Source organism: Triturus cristatus, chromosome 5_2, assembly GCF_964204655.1.
Source record: "Triturus cristatus chromosome 5_2, aTriCri1.1, whole genome shotgun sequence".
NCBI lineage: Eukaryota > Metazoa > Chordata > Amphibia > Caudata > Salamandridae > Triturus > Triturus cristatus.
This window is the reverse complement of record NC_140588.1, coordinates 201235107-201241392: the sequence shown is the minus strand read 5'-3', so window position 1 is coordinate 201241392 and position 6286 is coordinate 201235107.

The window sequence follows — 6286 nt, the reverse complement described above, 5'->3', positions numbered from 1 at the left end:
GCTCAATATCCTAAGGGTATTGGTAAGAGGAGGCCCAATGGACACATACCACGGTAGGGAGCAGTACACATTGTGACCCATTCAATATTGCATTTCCGTGGTAACCGTTCCAGATTCAGTGTAACCTCAGTAAGAAGCATAATATGATATCCTCCATTTAGGTGAATCGTATCTGGGTACATGGAGTCTATGCCACATCCGGATCTTATGTACAGCAATGTTGCCAATAGGGCAATAAAACAAAGTAATAAACAGCCTGGCAAGGGGTAGTGAAGTGCTATCTACAGGTAAAGTGTCTCTAAGCACCCGGGAGAGGACCAAGGGGGAGAAAGGCAAGGAGAGGGCAACTCGTGATGTCAAAACGGGACAGGGCCCCATGAACGCCCAACCCCGTATCAGCCACAGATCATAACTAGCAATCCTTATGTTCCTGTCATGTTACGTAGAGGGGGGGGGAGGGGATTTCCCAAAAGTCACGGTCGTATGGGCTAGTGGGCTGGGGTGCGGACTCTGCAGTGCACTACATTAGGATGTGGTGGATTCGCCGTCTCCATCAGTGCTACTCAAGGAAGGTGGGTATTCCCAGTTGTGTAAGATGTTCCTCCACTGTTCCGCCATAGGACGTTAGCGTAGCCCTCTCAACTCCTCCCTGCGCAGTGCTCTCTTTTGCACCAGCCCAAGTCACCTCCCTCTGCCAAACATGTGCTTGCGGCCCCATGGGTGCCTTCCATGTGATTGCTACATGCCTCCTAGCCAGCACCAGCGCCAGGTCTATGAACCTATTTCCTGCTTTAAGTTTAGGTGATCTAGGGAAAAGTCCCAGTAAACAGACGTCCGCGATGTGGTTAAGAGTTCGCCCTAGCGTAGCATTAAGTTTGGAGAGGACTTCCTGCCAGAATATCTGTGCGACCCTGCACTCCCAAGTCATATGCAATAAATCCACATCTTCTAGTCTACACTTCGGGCAACGTCTCAGCTCCCCTCCAAAGCTGACAAAAATCCTATGGGGCGTCAGATAAACCATGTGCACATAATTGAACTGAATGTATTTCAATTGCGTGCTCCGTGATACTTTCTTAGGGGATTCCAAAACTCTGCCCCATTCTGCGTTTGTGAGAGCCCGTCCCAAATTTCTATCCCATTTCACGCGCAAGTGTAGCAGGGGAGGTAAAGCGGCCTCATGTAGTGACTAATAAAACCATTTAATTTGATGTTGTGCTGTGCCCAGGGTAATTAGTGAGTGCAACACACCATGTGTCATCTCTATTCTACCCCCAGAGCTGCGCAAAAGTGCGCCGCAGTACCTCATAAGTTAAAAACTGGCCCGGGGGCAAATCACAGCCCTCAGCCAATTCCGAGAAGGGGAGCAAGTATTTCTCATGATAGCAGTCCCCCACATTTTCGAGGCCCACTGCCGTCCAAGGTGCCAATTGTTCCGCAGTGGTGATCTGCTGTGGGTCACCATGAGGCAGGCCCACCAGCATTAACTCCGGCCAGTATTTAGGAGTATCAGGTATTCTCCGAAGGCATCGCCGCCAGCATTGCAATGCCGTGGTCTGTATTACTCGGGTATAAGGAACTTTGGTTGTGAGCACCAGAATCCGTGCCAGTAACCGATTGGGATTCTGGTCTGGTCTGGTTCCACTAAAAAGGTCCCACCAGTATGCGCCCCTTCCAGCCACTGGGCCAGCCATTGCATTTAGGCTGCAAGCTGATAAAATTCAAAATCGGGAGCCCAAGGCCTCCCGCATCCATAGGGCATTGCAGTGTTTGCAGTTACACTCTGCGCCTACCCTCTACCCAGATTAAGTCTCTAACCAGGGAGTCCAGGTTGCGGAACCAAACCGCTGGCATCAACACGGGCATATTAGCAAAATAATACAACACTCGAGGGAGCATAACCATTTTCGCCAGCGAGATTCTGGCCATTATGGGAGGCGTAGCGTACCCCAGAATTGTACATTAGACCAGAGCGACCGCAACGCCTTGTCCATATTTCCCTCCCTCAACTCCTCCAACGATTGGAACATCTGGACACCAAAGTATTTAAGTGTACGATGCCCAGCTAACAACTGCGGACACATCCATGGGACGTGCCAGTGGGCCAGCCACCGGAAACAAGTACGTTTCGTGCATATTAACTCTTAGATCCGACAGCACCCCAAAGGCATCTAAACGTTGCAAGGCCGCTTCCACTCCCCGAGCCGCGTCGCACAAATAAACTAGCAGGTCATCAACATAAAGAGAGATGACATGCGTTCGTCCTGCTATGGTCCGCCCCATTCCTTCCCTCCCTGGCGAAACAGCTCAGCCAATGGTTTTATCGCCAGCGCAAAGAGTAATGGTGGGGGTGCAACCCTGCCGGGTACCCCGTGCAACCAGCTATTGTGGAGAGATGGTTCTACCGGTCTTAACCCTGGCAGTAAGACGAGTATACAGCAGTCGCACCCATGCAATCCAACCATCGCCCATTTCCAGGCGCCTCATAACAGCCAGCAGGTAATCCCACCGCACGGTGTTGAAAGCCTTTTGTTGGTCAATTGAGAGAATCGCAGCCCGTTGAAGGGCCCGTGCCTCCGGGTGGTACAACAGAGTACAACCGGCGAAAGTTATGAGGTATTGCGGGACGGGATAAACCGGTTCTGATCCGGATGGATTAGAACCTGCTGGCAACAGACCTTTTTGTAGAGGATCTCGTACTCACTCACCTCCAGCCCAAGGGATTGTCCAAATTCCTTGTGATCAAAAGAGTGCATAGGGTCCTGTGTGGGAGACCAAAGCCTGGAGCACCACCTCAGCCGATCCTGGCAAGAATAATTAACTATCGGGATCGAGATGCCATCCTTCAAACTGCCAGGATTGCCCCACCGCTTCGGTATGAGAACTCTGAAATCTCGTTCTTTCCGGACTTCACCCTAGCAGTGCAAAAGCAGAGAAGATCCTTTCTCGCGGTGAAGAATAAACTGCGAGAGAAAGGTGTTAAACATTCAATGTTGTTCCCAGCCCGTCTCCGGGTGAAGGCGGATGGTAAAGTCTGGCTCTTTGATCGTCCCGAGGATGACGCTGACTGGCTCGAGGGCTGGAGAAGCGTGGATGGACATACCGCCCACAGATGACTGACCTTACTCCGGCCCAGGGCTATCCATACTACTAAAATGTAAGATGTATCATGGCATATGTGATGGGCCAGTAATTGGGCCATTGACGAGGAGGGTGTTGGGATTCTGGGGCCCTACCGGTGGATGTACACTTTGCTGGCAGAACTAAATATTAATGTTTAACCTAGAAATGTACCAGGGGCCTGATGCTGGGAGCCTTGATAATCTCTCGCTCTAGGGAGGGTTCACGAGGATAAAGCCTTACCCCCCACCCCGTTCAAGTTAACTGCTGTTAGTTACCAGTTCTGGTGATAGGCACTCTGCAAAGTTTGTTAGATGGGCAGTTTAAAGCCCAGAGTGTGCAGGGGAGCAGGGTGGGGGGGGGGGGTGGGGGGGAAGTTGGGTGGGAACAGAGGAATCATTGTTGTTTTTTGTTATGTCGACTGAACTTTGCTCTGAATAGGTAGGGGCAAGTGCGGGTCGGCGTTGTCATGTTGGGTATGCATAGAGTAAGATTATTTAGGCTACTACGTAGAATGTTAATGGTCTGGGGGATAAACTGAAGTGCTGCATAGTCTTGCAACACATTAAACTACACTCCCCGGAGGTGATGCTCCTCCAGGAGTCCCATCTGGTGGGCAACTCCTCCAAAGTGTTAGATGAGGCTACAGGCTCGTGGCACACACTGGCTTCACCACCGGATCTAGAGGGATGGGCATTATGATCAAAAATTCCTTCCTGCTCGCCATAAGCTACACATGGGTTGACGACCAGGGCAGATTCGCAGAGATCTCTGGGCAATGGGAGGGCTCAATCCTTAGCCTGGTGACGGTTTATATTCCGTCTGGACTCCAGAGCAGCACGTTTAAAGATCTGGGTGCCCGATTACTCGTGCTACCAGAGTGCCGACTTCTGTTTGGGGGAGATTTCAATTCAGTGGTGTCGGGGCTCCTGGACTATGAGATGGCTCCCAGACTTCCTAGATTCAATGGGACTGGTGGACACGTGGCGAACGTTCCATCCAGACACCATCCAGCACACCTTCTACTCGGGGGCATATAACACCCTCTCCCGTATTGACATCTGCTAGTCCCAGCAGCCTGAATCGCCGAGATGCACGACACGAGACGCATGGCAAGGGGCATATCGGACCATTCACCTGGTGATCGTAGGTGAAAAGCAAGTGGAAAGAGTTGCGCCTATCAACCCGTGGTACCTCCGGAATCCGGTGGTCAGGGAATCACTCCTGCAGTCAATAGACAATTACTCCCTTGAATGTGGGTTTAGCCCACTCCCAACCCCCCCCCCCCCAAACATTTGGGAGGTGTTTAAGACCGTGCTTAAATGGCAGGCACTCTCCTAGATAGCTGGGACACAGAAAGAAAAGCGGAAAGCCCTAGAGCAGGTAGAGAGCGAGATACTTCGCTTTGAGGGGACTGACGGGGGAGAGATCACAGAAGAGACCTGTCATACCATGCGGCTTAAACAAGACAAATACAAAAGCATTGCTACTGACATGACCAAAGCAATGGGGAGGGGCAAAGCGGGTAGACTATACGATCTCGGGGATAAAGCTGGGAAACTACCTGCCTGGCTCGACAAGGACATGGTGAGCCGGCTGGTCCCGGAACTAGTGGTAGATGGAGGGCAAATTATGACTGACCCACAAGCAATCTCCAATGAGTTTGCTGACTATTATGGCTCGGTTTATCGTTTTAATTCTACCTACTCCGTGGAGTTGCTTAGAGACATCCATATGCCGACCCTGTCAGCAGAAGAAAGGGACACGCTGGATAGCACCTTCACAAATGATGAACTGGCACAGGCTATCAGAAGCCTTCGCTCCGGAATGGCTATGGGCCCTAATGGCCTACCGATAGAGCTGTACAAATTGAAACCGGATGCTATTGCCCCACACTTACGGGCCATGTTTGATGAAAGTCCAGAAAAGGGGCTGCCGCCGCAAGACCGAGTGGCCACACTAGTTGCAATACACAAGGAGGGAAAACCCTAAGACAAATGCTCCTCATACAGACACATCTCCTTGCTTAATTCGGAACCCAAAATCCTAGCTAAAGTTCTAGGAAATCACCTTATCCAAGTAATCAGTAAATTGGTACACCCAGATCAATCCGACTTCCTGCCTCACTGAATTACGGTGTTGAATCTGCGCTGCCGCCACAGGGTGCTGGGAAGACTGGACACAATCCAGGAGTCAGCTGTGGTGGTCTCACTAGATGCCACCATGGTGTTTGACGCTAGTGGTCCTACCTCTTCACTGTTTTAACCAAATTGGGGTTCGGGCCTGTCTTTATAGTGTGGATTAAACTCCTATATACAGACCCTATGGCACAAGTTGTGGTCAACAACAAGAAATCTGCGGTGTTCGGGTTGGGTCGTGGGACCAGACAGGGCTGTCCATTGTCACCCCCTCCTTTTCGCCCACTCCCGAGAGCCACTAGGGGCGTGGATCTGCTGGAGCCCCCTCACGAGGGACGGCAGGTTGGGAGGACCGTATATCCTTGTATGCAGACAATATTATCCTATATCTAGCCTTCCCAAAGCCCTCCATCCACGCTGTCATAAACATCTTCACGATTTTTGGAAGGTATTCCAGCTACAGGATCAATTGGAGCAAGTCCTTGTATGTTCTCAGAGGTGACCCTCCCCTGCCCCGTGACTGCCCTATACAGACTGCTGAAGAGGGCTTCTTCTACCTAGGTATCTTCATTACGGCAGACCCTAAACTTAGATACGAGCGGAACCTGCTCCACCCGTTGCAGAGGCTCAAACAAGACGTCGACACCAGGAGGATGCTCCCACTCTCGTTACAAGGGAGGGCAGTATTGTTCAAAATAATGGCATTGCCTCGTTTTCTCGAAGTGTCGCAAAACCACCCAGATTTAGTTCCAGCTAGATACTTTGGAGAGGTAGAGCTTACAGCGAGATCTACTATGGGAGGGAAGACCCCGAATCTCCCTTCAGAAATTGGTCCTAAGCTGGTACGACGGGGGTATTGGACTGCCCAATATCAAGAAGTACTATTGGGCAGCCCAGTTGACTGCCATTAATCACTGCACCTACCGGCAAGCCAATGACCCGGCATAGAGACTAGACAAATGGCTGCTACCGGGAGGGGCCTATCGCAGAGCTCTCTATTCTAGGCCCCAGAAGTTTCCCATGACCGG